Genomic DNA, 9,720 nt, shown 5'->3' with positions numbered 1-9,720 from the left:
AAGTTAGGAACGCTAATAAATGTAATTTGTAAAATGAGTGTTATCTGTCTTGTCGCGCTCAATGAAAGAGTTTGCGAATATTCAAGAACCCTCCACGTCATTCGACGCGATCAACCGTTGCCAGGCAACGGGCGACGCGATCGTCTGTTGCCCGGCAGGTTTGGAATAGATTACTATGGATGACGTAGGCCGGTACAATTTTCGCCCCCGGTACAATTTTAACGTGACAGAGCCAGTGTACCACAGATTTACATCAGATGGCGCCAGTAAGAGCATTGGTGCCAGCCAATTATTGAAATGTGGAGCACCTGAGGAGCAGGTGCACACTCATTCAAGGCTCTCCTGATTCGCATGTGCAGAGAGACCAGTCTCCGTGGGTGACGTGATTCCACCTGACGGAACAAGACTGTGGATTCCTCAAAAGCTGTTTTTTTGGTCTTTTTTTTTTGTTTGGTTTAATAGTAATATACCTAATGTTTTATTAAAACTGCCGTTTTGGCTTTGAGCTATTTGTGTGCTATTCGTGTGCTATTTCGAACGAGGCGGTTCACTCCCCAAGCCGCAACACACACGCACACACACACTCACACACACACACACACACAAACATGCAGACGCACACCCACAAACACACACACAAACATGTATGCATTTGCACATAGGCATACATTACACATGTACACTGACTGTCTATACACTTCTATTCTTGTGTTCTCTTTGGGCTTGTGAGGGGTTGAGATGCCACTCTATATGTTCCATGGTCTCTGTGGACTGGAGCCCAGCATGGCAAACAGGCGGCTAATGTAGAGCTGGAGCAGTGATGAACCAACAGAGAGTAGAAGCCAGGCTAATGTGTAGAGCTGGAGGTGTGATGAACCAGTGGGGAGAGTCAGGCTAATGCTAAGCGGCGTCAGTCTCATTAAAGCATAGCAAGCAGGTTATTGCTATGCAGCTCCGCTCCTCGCTGCTAATGCACACACAAGGTCTCTCTGTTCTCTCTCTCTCTCTCTCTCTCTCTCTCTCTCTCTCTCTCTCTCTCTCTCTCTCTCTCTCTCTCTCTACAGACAGTGTGGTTGAATAAGACATACAGACAGTGTTGGTGAATAAGACCTACAGAAAGAGTTTGTGAATAGGACCTACAGACAGTGTTTATTTTGGGAATGGCTTTGTGTACATTGTACTGCAATGTGTTGTTATGTGTTGTCGTTCTTTTTAGGCTTTTTGTTGTGTTATGGCCCTGAGGGCGGGGACGGGGGGGTGATGAAGAATAGCTCCGAGGTGTCAGAGAGGAACAGAGGTTTCTTTGAAGTCTCTAAGATGGCGGCTGGCCTCTCTGTCACCAGGGTTGGGAGAGGGGAAGGTATCTGAAGAATATCCCACGTCCCTCACAGGGAACACCACGTTCCTGCTGTCTGCTATAAACGGCTTCTTTAGCTGATCTAAAACCCACTGCTGATTTCCATTCCCTTTCTCTCACCCTGTCTGCCCTCTCCAACCCCCAGCTCCTATCTGCTTCTCTCTATTATGGCTGTCTCCCCTCCTCCCTCCCTTCGTCCAGAGGTCTCTCTCTCTCGCTACTCTTTTCTCCCCACGTGTATTCTCTACCACTCTATCACTGTGCCCTTATTCTCTCCTTTCTTCCTTCCTAATACTCATGCAACTCAGCTTTCTCTCTCTCTCTCCCTCTGACCCCCCACAAGCCACCTCACCCACGGAGCATTTCCATTACCGCAGAAAGACTGATAATCCCTGCCCATTGATTGGTCAAGTCCAATAGATTGTTCTGTGAGGTTCCCCTGCTATGGAGGGGAGGGCAGAGGCATTGGAGACCAGCTGAACATATGAACTGTTAAATACAAAAGGAAGGGAACAAGGGAGTTAATACTGAAGGAACCATGGATTAATAAAGGATGGAGGTGAGATATTCCAACCTGCTAAATGAAACGTCATGAGAATGCAATAAGATGGCCATGTCTAACGGAACAATATATTACTTGTTTATTTGACTGGTATTCATTTCATTATCATTGTGGTATCACACATGATGGAAACATATGGAATCGTTACACCATGAAGTCATCTTATATGTATTGTGGCAACCCACCTTCTCCAGTGAACCGCCTCCTCCCCAAACAGGACACAACTTTGCTGGGCAAAAGCCAAAAAGGCATGTTTAATCCAAAATCATACAAAGTCTCATACTGAAAATATCACCTCAACGAAAAAACATGGGAGGAATCGACGGTCCTATCCCTCGTGGGGGAAATCCCCGAGCCACATGACAGAGAGCCCTGAATAAGGGTAGACTACCTCCAGGGGACCTGGGCTGGCTCCGGGTTGCCATACTCCTCCACCTTTCGATGAAGCCTCGGAGCGACCATCGCCAAGCGTCGCTGCTGGACAGGCTGTTAGCGTTGGCCCGCCCCGGCCGGTGGTCCCCCTGAAACCTGTAGGGCCTCATGTTGGTGCGGCGGTTCTGCCTGAAGCGGCGGTTCTGCCTGAAGCGGAGCTGCTCCTGCTGCCGGTGTCACCCGCTGCCTCGTCTCTGGCTTGCGTCGTCTCTGGCTTGCGTCGTCTCTGGCTTGCGTCGTCTCTGGCTTGCGTCGTCTCTGGCTGCGTGGAGGCTGCTTGAGGTTGACGTTCCCTCCGTAAATGGTCCGTATCGGGGTCGAGTTGCCCGCATTCTCCACCATATGTGGCAGCCCGCCTTCTCCAGTGAACCGCATCCTCCCCAAACAACAGGACACAATTTTGCTGGGCAAAACCCAAAAAGGCATGTTTAATCCAAAATCAAACAAAGTCTCATACTGAAAATACCCCTCAATGAAAAAACCTGGGAGGAATCGACGGTCCTATCCCTCGTGGGGGGAATCCCGTCACCCACGAGGACCGGTCTCTCCTTGCCCGAGCCACATGGCTGAGAGAGCCCAGAATAAGTGGAGAAGCAGGCTATTTAAGCCCTGCTTCTCCAACTGTTCCTCAGGTGCTCTGCATCTCCTTAATTGGCCCCGGCTCCAATGCCCTCAATAGCGCCATCTGGGGGTAGACTGCCTCCAGGGGACCTGGGCTGGCTCCGGGGCTGCCACAGTATCTGGTATATGTCCCAGAACAAATCTAGAAGTAAATAGAAGGAGAAAATTTGGCCCCTTGTAGACCAAATCAATTAAAAAGCACAACTTAGAACACTGCACAAAGAAGTTGAGTGTTCCCTGACAGCCTTTCAAGTGGGAATGTGAAAGAACTGAGTGGTTATGAAGAAATGGCTGCTTGCACACATGTTGCTTCAAATCCATTATTTGTAGCTAAATGTCTCCGTAAAGGTCCAGAATCATCCCATTCAACGAGGAGCACAGAGGAACACATTTCAGCAGTGCCTCAACCCTTAGGTCTGAGGTTCAAGATGCTAGGATTAGGGATTCCAACCGTTTCAGCAGATGTGCATAACTTTATGCCAATTCAATTTTCTTTTCAGAGCTTTTTTAATTTAATTTTCCACCATTCCGTCACCAAAATCCAATACTTTGCAGCCGGATGAATAACCCAGACAGCAGAGGAATGCACATACTCCAGTTGTCATATATTGTTGCTATAGTTGCTCAAAGAATTTCCTAGCGAGATTGTAGTTCTTGTCTTCATCATTCGGATGACGGTACCTGCACAAACACAGAATTAATAGCCTTTATGCCAAAAAAGAAACCACACCCACGCACAAACAATAAACCTACCAGGCCACACTTTCATCACACCTCTAGATATAGCCCACACATAAACCTCATCGATACCATTGTATTGCAATGACCTAAATCCATCTGCATAAGCATCTGTCTGGTGGGGATTCAGTGTGTGGGGAGTGTACTTATTCAGACGTTTTTTTTGTGTCTGCTGGTGTGTGCGTGCTTCTGTGTGTGCACATATTTGTGTGTGTGTGTGTGTGCGTGCGTGCGTGCGTGCGTGCGTGCGTACGTGCGTCTGTGTGTGTGGAGGTGCATGTGTGGACGCTAACCAGGGTTGGCCCTCCTCCTTAGTCCACACTTCTGTTTCAGCCCAACGTCCAACAGGACAGTGAAACAGTGATGTTTATTCACACACGCGCACGCACACACACACACACACACACACACACACACACTCTCCTCTATGGATAATACATTAGTTACAGCGAGGATGACATTCTTACAAACCCTAACAAGTCGTTATTGACAACCTTTTTGGAGCAAAATATATCTTCACTCTTGGATGTCATGGTGGCTGGTTCAAATCCCATCTTGGTGGAATTCAAGACAATGTGATGTTGTGAATCACTCCTCCCTCCCTATAGCCAGACGAATACAAGAGAAATCCCCTTGAGCAGCAGCAGAGCAAGGCTGCTTGCAAACCCCGACAAAAGCCTTGACTCCAGGACACGCGTCACCAGATGAAGCATTTCAAGTTGAGGACCACAGCAGCATTCACCTTCCTATTCCCCTGCACGGTATTGGGTGATACACCACAAACCCCGGCCCTTCTGTATTTTGTTGCATATTTTCTCCCAGCATCACGCTGGGAGAATGAGAGTAAGATAGAGAGAATGAACGAGAGCAAGAGCGACACATAGAAAGAGAGAGAGATAAACTGGTTTCCAACGCCCTCCATCGGCGGCTCCATCACTCTCCCACCCTCCTCCTCCTCCTCCTCCTCCTCCTTCTCGTCACCGTCCCGGACTCCGCTCCAGCAGATCGAGGAGGCGGACGCTGATCTTCTCTGACGCTGAACGGCTCTGCGCGCTCAGTTCGCTCTCTCTCTCGCCGACGTGGACGAGGACGCGGCGGTGATTCTCCATCCTGCTGGGTCTTTTTTTTTTACTAAAAATAGCGTCTCTCTTGCCAACTGGCATTTGATTCAATTGATTTTTTTCTCTAGTTATGTAGTTTTTTCCACTCTGATTGTAAGCACAGAGCGCGGAGGAGAACCCGTTGGGATTGGAACAGCTCTAGTTGCGCTTTGTCTGTTCTCCGACGCTCAGAAGAACGGCTCTATTCGGTTCGGCTCTATTGGGGGGATGTGTTGGGGACCCGGAGGAACCATTACTGACTAAACTCTGTGTTCTGCTGCTTGGTTGGAGGAAAATATTCATCCTCTCAGATCTAAGGTAAGGGCCGTTTGGAAAGGATCTGAAATACTTGGTGTGTGTGTGTGTGCGTGTGTGTGTGTGTGTGTGTGTGTGTGTGTGTGTGTGTGTGTGTGTGTGTGTGTGTGTGTGTGCGTGTGCGTGTGCGTGTGTGTGTGTGCGTGTATGTCTGAGGAATCCCGTTTTAATTCCTCTTATTGCCACGGCTAGTGGTAGAGAGGGTCGGACTGTTGGACCTACAAGCGGCTCTCCTCGCAGGAGAGCGCAGATCACAACTTGGAGATCTCCTCTAGTGTGTGGGCAGTGACCAGGTTGGCTATAAGGTATACCTCCACAACCAGTCCACAATCAGTCCACAACCAGTCTACAACCACCGGCGACATGAGGAGGGGCTCATCCTCAGCTAGCTTGGGGATTTAGGATGTTTACCTTATTTAATTATTTTATTTAAGTTAACCGCTCCCGGTCAACATGTTAAGTATGCATGTGTTCGTGTGTGTGTGTGTGTGTGTGTGTGTGTGTGTGTGTGTGTGTGTGCGTGTGCGTGTGCGTGTGCGTGTGTGTGTGTGTGTGTGTGTGTGTGTGTGTGTGTGTGTGTGTGTGTGTGCGTGTGTGTGTGTGTGTCTGGACACGAGTACAGCTTGGTGATCCAGTCTCCGCCCATAACGGCTCCTTGAAACTTTATTCGGGGATCCTGAAAACGTCCCCTCGGGGATCCTGAAACGTCCCTAAAACCAAAATCAGGGAACGATAGAAGCAGCCGATTGGACCTCACGGATAATCTCACCACATGAGTCTTCAATAAGGACAAGTCATGCACATCTCAGCTGACGGCTCCACGTCCCTCTCTGTAACTGGTGTTCTCCTCCCGTTCCCCTTGCCGCCCCGTCCGTTAGCTGGACTCACAGATCTCCGGTGCAGCCGTCTTATGCCATTGAATCCAGTCTACCTCATTCTAGGCTCCATATATCAGTGAGTTGGGAGGCAGGATTATGTGTCGGGCGATTTGGAACTAGAAGGGAACCCCATCTTCTGAACAACAAACCTAACCGAGTTGTGGCTCATGCCCCTCTGGTGCACATCTCCAGCTCAGCGCTTTCTGACCGCCAGGTACAGAAGATTTGAACTGACGTCTGCAATTTCACCTTGTATTTTGGACGCGTGCGCCCGCGCGCGTGTGCTTGTGTTCTCGTGGTCTCTGTGTGTGTGTGTGTGTGTGTGTGTGTGTGTGTGTGTGTGTGTGTGTGTGTGTGTGTGTGTGTGTGTGTGTGTGTGTGTGTGTGTGTGTGTGTGTGTGTGTGTGTGTGTGTGTGTGTGTCTTCTAGCGTGCGCGCCTGGTTCAGGACTATTTAAGTTGCAGACTGAGCGGTAATTACAGCTGTGCAGTTTGGAGCGGTTCGCCCTTTGGAAAGAAAGTGGAGATATAAGTGTACCATTTAAACTGCTGTTATTCCACTGCGAGAGAGAGAGAGAGAGAGAGAGAGAGAGAGAGAGAGAGAGAGAGAGAGAGAGAGAGAGAGAGAGAGAGAGAGAGTGGGGTAACGGCATGGAGGCAGAAAGACAGGGAGGAGAGGAGAGGGAGAGGGGAAAGGGGCCACGAAAGCAGAGGACAGAGTTGCGTGGACTGTGGGCCATTGAGTCGTTGATATTCACGGGACATTGCAAGATTGCTGCTTTCACGCAATCATCTCATAATCCCCCCCCCTTTCCTTCCCCTCCCTCCGGGCTCTATCTCTCCTCCCCCCCACACACACACACACACTGTTGCATTATCATGTGTCCGCCCGCTCTTTCCTTCGCTCTTAGTCTTAGATTCTCTCGAATGTCTGTCTCCCTCTCTCCAGCTCCCCTCTCTCTCCCCCCACTCGGTCTATCTCCCTCTGTACAACTCCTCTTTCTCTCTCTACCCTTCTCGGTCTGTCTCCCTCTCTCTCTCCCCACTGCGTCTGTCTCCCTCTCTACAACTCCTCTCTCTCTCTCTCCCCCAGCCATCGAGAAATCTCTCTCCCACACACACACTCTCTCTCCCTCTCTCTCTCTCTCTCTCTCTCTCTCACTCTCCCTCGCTCTCTCTCTCTCCCTCTCTGTCGCTGCGGTCCTATTGAACTGAGCCACCGAACCCGCCTCCATCTACCAACTGCCTTCTTCTAATGTATGTGTGTGTATCTGTGTGTGCTTGCATCTGCATGGGTTTGTTTGTGTGTGTGTATGTGTGTTTGTGTGTCTGTCTGTGTGTGCATGTGCCCGTGTGTGTGTGTGTGTGTGTGTGTGTGTGTGTGTGTGTGTGTGTGTGTGTGTGTGTGTGTGTGTGTGTGTGTGTGTGTGTGTGTGTGTGTGTGCCCTTTCGGAACCCTTCCAAACTAATTGTAATGAAAATGTGAGTAAGTTGGTGCAGGGCCAGGTTTAAAAGAAAACAAACGGGGCAAATCCACCCTCTTCTAGCCAACAGAGATGTGGTTGGCTGAGCCCTCTGAGAGTCTTTCATTACATTTGCATGGTCCTTTTCGATGGGCTGATTTAACACCACAGCCCTAATTTCTTCCAAGCTTTGCTCAGGGAATGTGCTCAGTGATACATTTCTTGCCACATGTATGCAAACCCCCCCCCCCCCCACCCACCCACACACACACACACACACACACACACACACACACACACACACACACACACACACACACACACACACACACACACACATACATGATTGTGCATGTTGTTCACACAAACAATAGTCTCAACCCTTGTTGCTGTCTTGTTAAATGTTGTACTTTTTTGTGCAACCATATCAAACCACGAAAGGTCACTGGTATTCTTCTTGCCTTAAAATTTATCCATTGTTTCACCCATTTACACGATTATGCATGTGCTCCAGCATGGAGCACATTTCAGAATGCAGTTCTAGAGAACAACGGAGAGAGAGAGAGAGAGAGAGAGAGAGAGAGAGAGAGAGAGAGAGAGAGAGAGAGAGAGAGGGGGAGAGGAGAAAGGGAGAGAGAATCAAGACCAGTACTCTGGGCTCTCGCTGCGAGGGTTCTGCTGATTGCAGCTAAACCTTCAACTTCACAATGTAGCTTCACTGAGCCTGACGCCCTGGGAGTCTTCAGATGGGAGATTAAGCAGTGTCGAAAGAAATAAAGTAGGAGATGACCAGGAGGTGGAGCAGAGCAATAAGCATAAGGTGCCCCTATGTACTCGGATCACATGGCGCTGACACTTAAACACTAAATAATGGCGCTTTTCTAGACACTCAAAGACGCTTTACTGTGAAGGGGGGACCTCACTAACCACCACCAGTGTGTAGCAACCACTTGGGTGATGCACGGCAGCCAATCTGCACCAGAACGCTCACCACACACCAGCTTGAGGTGGAGAGTGAGGGAATTAATGAGTCAGCCAATTATAAAGGAGGATGATTAGGGGCCCAGATTGAATGAGCCTGGTTGGGCCAGGACACCGGGGAAACGCCTACTCTTTGCGATAAGTGCCCTGGGATCTTTTATGACCTCGGTTTTACGTCTCCTCCAAATCCACTGCATCCCCGTCACTGCACTGGGGCATCGGGATTGATGTTAAGGCTAGAGGGAAGAGTGCCACCTATTGGCCACCAACCAACACCACTTACAGTACCTGCTATTCCAAGGCAGTCACCCAGCCAAGTGCTAACCAGGCCCGACCATGCTTAGCTTCCGAGATCAGACGAGATCGGGCGTGTCCATGGTGGTAAGGTCATTAAGTTAAGTCCAGGCTAGGGGAAGGGTCATGGATAACAGGGCTTGTTTCTGCTTGCGGTGTAGATAGGAAGGATGACCACAAGCCTTTTGGTGCATCCCAAGTTAAACAGCAATTCGACAGGAAGCTTACAATTCCAAACATGTTGCTCAGCCATATGATATGCATCATAAATGTTCTGGGATGTTTAAATCTGCAAAAAAAGAATTGTTAAATCACAAAAGAATAATTCATACATCATTGGGTGCGAAACACTCATTATCTGCTCAAACTAGTTTCATTTCTATTGAGTGTTATTTCCCTCTTAAAATACTTTAATTTCAATTGAGTCATATTCTATTCTCTTTGGTCTTATTTCATTCAAACAAGTTTCAATAATATTTAGTCTTATTTACTTCTTAAACCAGTTTCATTTCTATCTGGTCTCATTTTCCTCTTGAAGCAGTTTCCTTTCTATTTGGTGGTATAGGATTCTTGGTTGAGCTGGTTGAGAAGCGGCTCTAAAAGGAGGAAGAAGGCTTATTGACGGAGATCAGGATGAGATCTGGCTGCAGTCTCCCTTATTGAAGGGAAAGAGGGTGAGGAAGGGAGGGAGCTAAAGAGTGGAGAGTGGGGAGAAAACGAAGCCGAGGTTTTGTAGGTGACGACAGAGGGAGCTGTTGAGCTTTCCCCCGCGACAGACAGCCTTTGTTCTTTCCTCTGTTCCTCATCTCTCTCTCCCTCTCTCTCTCTCTCTCTCTCTCTCTCTCTCTCTCTCTCTCTCTCTCTCTCTCTCTCTCTCTCTCTCTCTCTCTCTCTCTCTCTCTCTCTTCCTCCATTCCCAGTGCGACAAAGAAGAGAGTTAGTCTCTCCTGGGATTTGAGATTCAATTTGCACACACATGC

At 48.8% G+C, this 9,720-nt stretch overlaps 1 protein-coding gene and 1 pseudogene across 2 annotated transcripts in view; one reads left to right on the top strand and one right to left on the bottom strand.

The window, feature by feature from the left end:
* Window positions 1-4,729: 4,729 nt before the first annotated feature.
* cdh11 (cadherin 11, type 2, OB-cadherin (osteoblast)) overlaps window positions 4,730-9,720 on the top strand; it is a 135,724-nt gene continuing 130,733 nt past the window's right edge. For both annotated transcript variants that reach the window (XM_060073682.1, XM_060073679.1), the window contains exon 1: window positions 4,730-5,128. The gene's annotated coding sequence lies outside the window, so the exon portion shown is untranslated. The remainder of the gene's footprint in view (window positions 5,129-9,720) is intronic.
* Window positions 8,723-8,841, bottom strand: LOC132473833 (5S ribosomal RNA; annotated as a pseudogene).

The sequence above is a fragment of the Gadus macrocephalus genome, chromosome 15 (assembly GCF_031168955.1).
Source record: "Gadus macrocephalus chromosome 15, ASM3116895v1".
In the NCBI taxonomy this organism is placed as follows: Eukaryota; Metazoa; Chordata; class Actinopteri; order Gadiformes; family Gadidae; genus Gadus; species Gadus macrocephalus.
Note: the sequence above shows the minus strand (reverse complement) of the source record. Positions and strands in the feature narration are given on the sequence as shown.